This window comes from Lucilia sericata, unplaced genomic scaffold (genome assembly GCF_015586225.1).
Source record: "Lucilia sericata isolate MDLA Ls3-8-SP2 unplaced genomic scaffold, ASM1558622v1 Contig000010F_arrow, whole genome shotgun sequence".
NCBI lineage: Eukaryota > Metazoa > Arthropoda > Insecta > Diptera > Calliphoridae > Lucilia > Lucilia sericata.
The window spans coordinates 722,835-730,526 of NW_023994050.1; the positions used below are offsets into that span (position 1 = coordinate 722,835).

Here is a 7,692-nt window from a genome sequence, read left to right on the forward strand (position 1 = left end):
AGTATTTGCGAATTCTATAGATTAAAAGCGTTTATATTCAAAAATTATATGCAAACATTTAAATTTATAATCAAATAACAATAGTCTTCTAATTAATAGTCTTCTACTACTCTAAAAAAAAGTAAGGTGATTACAAAAATGTATCCCCATTTTCATAAAGATACATATTAATTACGCACTTTTCCCATAGAAAATTAATATAATCAACCATCAAGAACTTTAATAAGCATTTATGAATATTGGGGGTTAAACACATGTCCAAGGCACCTCATCATAAAAATTTGTATATGTACCGTCAGTCGGAAAAGTTTTTAACACTTCTGTATTAAAAATGTGAAATAAATGTATTGATTAAGAATGTGGGGATTATTGCACTCGCTAATATATCGACACACATACATATAAACGAATCAAAAATCATTGTAAAAAAGACCAGAAATTGACAAAAACAAAAACACCAAAAAATAAAATGTAATGGAATGAATAAAATGTATTTCTTTTAAAGAGTACATTAGACTTATTTCTAATTCAAATACTATGATTATTTATTGAATTTAATTAAAAATTACAATTAAATACGAAAAGCAAAAACTGCTTTGCATATTGGACTAATTCAACGTATTGCTAAATTTTGATTGATTATTGTGCACAACCTTAACATTGTAAGTATGAAATTGCAAACACTTGTATATACTATCAGACATGGTTAAAACGAATCTAACATAATTAAAAAATAACTATTTACATTTTAGATGATCAATAGCACGATTGAAATTGTTCAATTAGATGTGTCGTTATATAAAAAAGGAGTCTGTAATCACTCACTATTCCACCGTCAAATGCATACATATGTATAGAAAACTTGAACTTTTTCTAACATAGCACATCTTTGTCAACAGTCCAAAACAAATTATTACTCTTAACGGTGGTTTACTAAATATTTTTCCATACAAATATAGCCATTGGCAACTTTAATAATCGTTTTTTAATGCAGGAGTTATCTTTATCTATGATATTACTTAATTTTTAATAACAAATTATAGGTTTTGATTAGGTAACATTTTAAAATCTCACACTATGCATGAATGTGATAAAACTGCATAAAACTAATTTGCTAAACAGTATTAATCTATGATTATACGTATAAGGGAACATTTTCATTAAGTGTGAATAAAAATTTTATGTATAATTAATGTACGTTATTACAAAACTTCACTGTATTTTGTTTCTTAAAAACCAGCTGGCCTAATATTTAATAAAAAAAAGTTGGCAAACAACTTGGTAATCGAATAACTAAATGACTTCTTGTGCAGTGTTGTCAAATACAACACTGAACTCTCATCAATAAATCTGAAATATCTTGATATTTTAATGATATATTGACATTTTTATTTATTATTTTAGTAATGCGTTTAGAGGCCAAATATTCCAAAATAATAATTTCAGTGTAACATTTATGTTTTTCGCAGGATTATATTCTGTTGGAATCTAAAGCTATTCCAGTTAATTTTATGTTCATCAAGCAAAGTCATAATTGATGGATAACATAGATTAATTTTTGCAGAAATGCAATAGCATAAATTAAGTTTATTTTTGTCAAATTTATTTATCAACAACGTCGGCCTGTTTCAAAAAATTACATAAAGCTTCATGGAATAATGTGCAGCCCTAACAAGAGTAGGACGAGGAGCCTCTTCAAAATGAGCAAGTCTGAAGTATGATGATACGTATTTTGAGTGGACACACAGGAATACGGAGACAACGAATGTAGGGCACGTTAAGATCGCTATAAATATAAGTTTTTGTATTTTTATCAACAAACATTTTCCATGAAAAGGAGATCACAACAGGTGCGATAGTGACCTAGGTGTATTTCTTCTAAGATGATATCATGGTCGTCCGTCTGTATATTGAGAATAATGCATATATGTAGGTTCAAAAAGGGAGAAGTTTTGACTTTTAGGGATTACTCTTTTACCAGCATATTACACAAAAAAAATAATACATAACTGGAATGAATTTTGTAATAAATTATATGAATCGAACATGACTTTTTTTCCCAAACCATTTTCATTCAAAATATTAAAAGTTCATAGAATGTATTAATTTGTACATGACGGAATTTTTTTTTTTGAACTTTTACTTTTTTTCTGCAATATTTATGAACAAAATGCTAACAAAGTCTATTATCTACTAATCTGTTTCTGTATTTAGTAGATAGTAATCCTTTATTAGCGAATTTTGTATAATAAAAATATATAAATTGAAATGCTGAAAAGCATAATCTTAAACAAGAAAACATCAGCAAACATAGTTAAATATCACTAATTCCAAAAATTGTTAAATTGATGATCTGACGTGATATGTATGCATTTCTCTTCAACCACTATTACTTGGAATTTAAGATGTGGAGCAGATCCCGCCAAAACCTTAGTTTTGTTTTTTAAACATTATTTTATGTAAATTTTAGATGTTTTGAGAAGAAACATTAATATTTTAGCAAATACATATGGGAGATTATGAAACGTAAAATCAGGAAAAAATTGCAATAACTAATACCCCAATGTTAAAAGAGAAGTAATCACAACGAATGGAAAATTATCCCTTTGTTTTTAATATATAAGGAATTAAAGTAACTTTATTTTAAACTGATCAGTAATTTTCTTAATAGTGGGTTATATTCCTCAGGAGTACGAAAAACAGATGTCGTATGTTGAATTTTGTCGGCCACTGTGTATATACATTCATGGTTCTTTTTCAAAATAGTGACTGTTACGAATTTAATTTTCATTGTGAAATGGCGATTAAAGTATAAAAAATAAAACTTTTAGAAACACAAAAGTGTAACAAGAAAATAGTTTCAGAAGGTGTCCACACATTTGAGTTGGATTTTATTATATCTCAATTATCTCAAAATTTGATCATGAATGCATTTATCGCTATATCGATATGATATTTGAGTTTGAAAAAACTTCTTAAAAAATGTAATAATTATATTTAATAAATAAAGTTGGCAATTAACTTGGTGATTGAATGTCCGACTGGCTGCAGCGTTAACGAATACAACTCTGCATTTTTATCAATAAATCTGTATTGCACATTGGTTCTGTGTTAAACATATGTACATATTACATAAAATTATAAATAACAAGTTTTATGACAAGTGTAAATAAGCAATTGCAAGGTGAAGCTTGATTTTATTTTTAAGTTTAGGTTCAGAATTCTAAAATTTTTCACAAAAAGTATTTGTATGTTTATTGAATTTTGATACGGATCTCTAGTTCTGGTTATCATTTAAGAAACATTGGGGTAGGGTGTAATAAAGGTTTTAAATGCAATATTTGTTAACAGGAAAGAACACGCTGGCCAAATAAAATGTTGCAAATATAAACAAATAACACTACTGCATTACACTCACTCAACAAGTGATTTGTTTTTGCTTCAATGCAAAAACCACACAAACTCACAAATAAGTAGATAAATATAAACAAAATACACAATACGTACATTTAGTGGATGTTGCCATTTAACACTGACCCTGATTGTAATAAATTGTTTGTTTTTATTTTTTATTACTTTGTTCTTTTTTTTCTTCACTCATTCATCAATTTCACACACGACAATGTAAATAAATATATACCGAATGTTTATGTTTTTATATTTGTTGTTGTTGTTTTTTTTTTTATTAACTCGTATCAATATCAGTGGGTTATTGTATCAATCGTAAGAATGTACATTAGACCTACCATTAGAAACTAAAATTTGTCATAGTCGAGTCTATGTAAAGGAAATTGATAACAGTTTTGGAAAATTCATTTAAAAATTATACATAATATTTTTTTAAACATTCCCATTATGTGACCGGCCGGCTTTACTTTTTGCATCATTTATTTAAGATACATTTCACACAATCTCATTATTTATATTCAGTAGCAAGACTAATATACTAGAAACATATTTATGAACATACAAATGTGTGCTTGTCTGTACAATGGATGTATCGGCAATTAATAATATTGGTATTATTTACGTATGATTAATTTGGTAAATACTTCTTAATTTTTTTTATTTTTAACGCACTTGTTTTTATTTTTTTTAAGAGAACACAATTATAATTATTATTTATTTTAAATGCGTTGTTATTGAAAACAATTATAATAAAGAACTTTAGTTGAGAGATATGTATTTAAAATTTGTTTTAAATGCGATGTTATTGAAACAAATTATATTTAAGAACTTTAATGAGAGATCTTCATATTCGCGCACACTTGCTTTACTCGCTCCGTATACAACAAGCTACTAAACAACGTAAAAGACCGACGAATATGACAACTTCCGAACCGAAAACAAAATTAGCTAAAAATTTATGACACGACTACCACATACAGCGTCAAGTGAGCAACTAAATTAAAATTGTGTTTAACGCATATCGCGCACCGCCGAAATGCTCATCATAATCATCATTATCACCTTTGTGAAGACGAAGCGTAACTGAACGATAGACGGACGTCCATATGTACAGCCACAGCGGCAGAACAACGGACAAATGCAAAACAAACGGACAAGTGAGCATACAATATATTTAAACTACTGGCGTTAATAAAATTATGATTATGAAAGCGTCAGCGTCTATGCTATAGCTGAAGCCTACTATGACAGCGACTATGATTTTATACGATTTTGACAGCGTAAAGTGAGTGCTACAAATGAGACCGCATTCGTACATATTTCTTTTAGTTATGTTTTATTATGTTATTTATGGGGTCAAAAATAAACTTAGGCTTGTAAATTTTAAATTCCTTAATTCTTCAAAATTTAAACAGAATATAATAAATAGGTTAGACAAGAAATAAAGCTCAAACAGAACTAGTTTCTAATGGGTCGTGATCGTCTTAAGCTCTAAAATTTTGATGAAAATGAACCTTTCACCAAAGTAGATTCTCTAATATAAGGGATATATATACAACCTTAACGAACTTTGTTAGTTAAATTAGCTAAAACGTTCTGTTTAAATAAATACAGTCAACATTTTCCGATCCGTTCAGAAGTCATAAGCAAAGACGTAAACTGCTTTGAGAGTTTATCTCGAAAGACTGAGATCTCTTCCAGAACTTGTTTTGAATTTTACAACGTGAAAATATGTTTCAGATCTTCACGTAAATTTTTAATAGAATTATAAACCGCAGCGCTTATCCTTGCTAATTTTCTTTGTAAATGTCATAGGTTAAACAATGGCACTTACTTATAACAAACATTTCTGTACCTCGTTTCTGTAATTTTTTCGAATCGAGAAAAAATATAATAGTCTTCCAGTTTTTAACAGTGTGACTCTGATTATTTTTAAATTGTACTCATTAAAATTTAATAAGAAATTTTTAAATTCACCCTGTTTTACACAAGATGATCATGAATTTTTCGATAGATTTTCTCGATGCGAGAATTACAGAAACAATGCGAGAATTACAGAAAAAATTGCAATAACTAATACCCCAATGTTAAAAGAGAAGTAATCACAACGAATGGAAAATTATCCCTTTGTTTTTAATATATAAGGAATTAAAGTAACTTTATTTTAAACTGATCAGTAATTTTCTTAATAGTGGGTTATATTCCTCAGGAGTACGAAAAACAGATGTCGTATGTTGAATTTTGTCGGCCACTGTGTATATACATTCATGGTTCTTTTTCAAAATAGTGACTGTTACGAATTTAATTTTCATTGTGAAATGGCGATTAAAGTATAAAAAATAAAACTTTTAGAAACACAAAAGTGTAACAAGAAAATAGTTTCAGAAGGTGTCCACACATTTGAGTTGGATTTTATTATATCTCAATTATCTCAAAATTTGATCATGAATGCATTTATCGCTATATCGATATGATATTTGAGTTTGAAAAAACTTCTTAAAAAATGTAATAATTATATTTAATAAATAAAGTTGGCAATTAACTTGGTGATTGAATGTCCGACTGGCTGCAGCGTTAACGAATACAACTCTGCATTTTTATCAATAAATCTGTATTGCACATTGGTTCTGTGTTAAACATATGTACATATTACATAAAATTATAAATAACAAGTTTTATGACAAGTGTAAATAAGCAATTGCAAGGTGAAGCTTGATTTTATTTTTAAGTTTAGGTTCAGAATTCTAAAATTTTTCACAAAAAGTATTTGTATGTTTATTGAATTTTGATACGGATCTCTAGTTCTGGTTATCATTTAAGAAACATTGGGGTAGGGTGTAATAAAGGTTTTAAATGCAATATTTGTTAACAGGAAAGAACACGCTGGCCAAATAAAATGTTGCAAATATAAACAAATAACACTACTGCATTACACTCACTCAACAAGTGATTTGTTTTTGCTTCAATGCAAAAACCACACAAACTCACAAATAAGTAGATAAATATAAACAAAATACACAATACGTACATTTAGTGGATGTTGCCATTTAACACTGACCCTGATTGTAATAAATTGTTTGTTTTTATTTTTTATTACTTTGTTCTTTTTTTTCTTCACTCATTCATCAATTTCACACACGACAATGTAAATAAATATATACCGAATGTTTATGTTTTTATATTTGTTGTTGTTGTTTTTTTTTTTATTAACTCGTATCAATATCAGTGGGTTATTGTATCAATCGTAAGAATGTACATTAGACCTACCATTAGAAACTAAAATTTGTCATAGTCGAGTCTATGTAAAGGAAATTGATAACAGTTTTGGAAAATTCATTTAAAAATTATACATAATATTTTTTTAAACATTCCCATTATGTGACCGGCCGGCTTTACTTTTTGCATCATTTATTTAAGATACATTTCACACAATCTCATTATTTATATTCAGTAGCAAGACTAATATACTAGAAACATATTTATGAACATACAAATGTGTGCTTGTCTGTACAATGGATGTATCGGCAATTAATAATATTGGTATTATTTACGTATGATTAATTTGGTAAATACTTCTTAATTTTTTTTATTTTTAACGCACTTGTTTTTATTTTTTTTAAGAGAACACAATTATAATTATTATTTATTTTAAATGCGTTGTTATTGAAAACAATTATAATAAAGAACTTTAGTTGAGAGATATGTATTTAAAATTTGTTTTAAATGCGATGTTATTGAAACAAATTATATTTAAGAACTTTAATGAGAGATCTTCATATTCGCGCACACTTGCTTTACTCGCTCCGTATACAACAAGCTACTAAACAACGTAAAAGACCGACGAATATGACAACTTCCGAACCGAAAACAAAATTAGCTAAAAATTTATGACACGACTACCACATACAGCGTCAAGTGAGCAACTAAATTAAAATTGTGTTTAACGCATATCGCGCACCGCCGAAATGCTCATCATAATCATCATTATCACCTTTGTGAAGACGAAGCGTAACTGAACGATAGACGGACGTCCATATGTACAGCCACAGCGGCAGAACAACGGACAAATGCAAAACAAACGGACAAGTGAGCATACAATATATTTAAACTACTGGCGTTAATAAAATTATGATTATGAAAGCGTCAGCGTCTATGCTATAGCTGAAGCCTACTATGACAGCGACTATGATTTTATACGATTTTGACAGCGTAAAGTGAGTGCTACAAATGAGACCGCATTCGTACATATTTCTTTTAGTTATGTTTTATTATGTTATTTATGGG

At 28.3% G+C, this 7,692-nt stretch overlaps 1 protein-coding gene across 5 annotated transcripts in view; it reads right to left on the bottom strand.

Annotated features, from left to right (window-relative positions):
* LOC119603717 (retinal guanylyl cyclase 2-like) overlaps positions 1 to 7,388 on the bottom strand; it is a 36,159-nt gene extending 28,771 nt beyond the window's left edge. Inside the window, exons 1-3 of one of the 5 annotated variants that reach the window (XM_037955886.1) lie at positions 6,900 to 7,387; positions 6,437 to 6,671; positions 3,508 to 3,742 (exon numbers count right to left, since the gene is read on the bottom strand). The gene's annotated coding sequence lies outside the window, so the exon portion shown is untranslated. Of the gene's footprint in view, positions 1 to 3,507; positions 3,743 to 3,970; positions 4,459 to 6,436 lie in introns of those variants that run through there. The other 4 variants (XM_037955902.1, XM_037955878.1, XM_037955869.1 and 1 more) reach the window with 4 other exon arrangements.
* Positions 7,389 to 7,692: the final 304 nt, after the last annotated feature.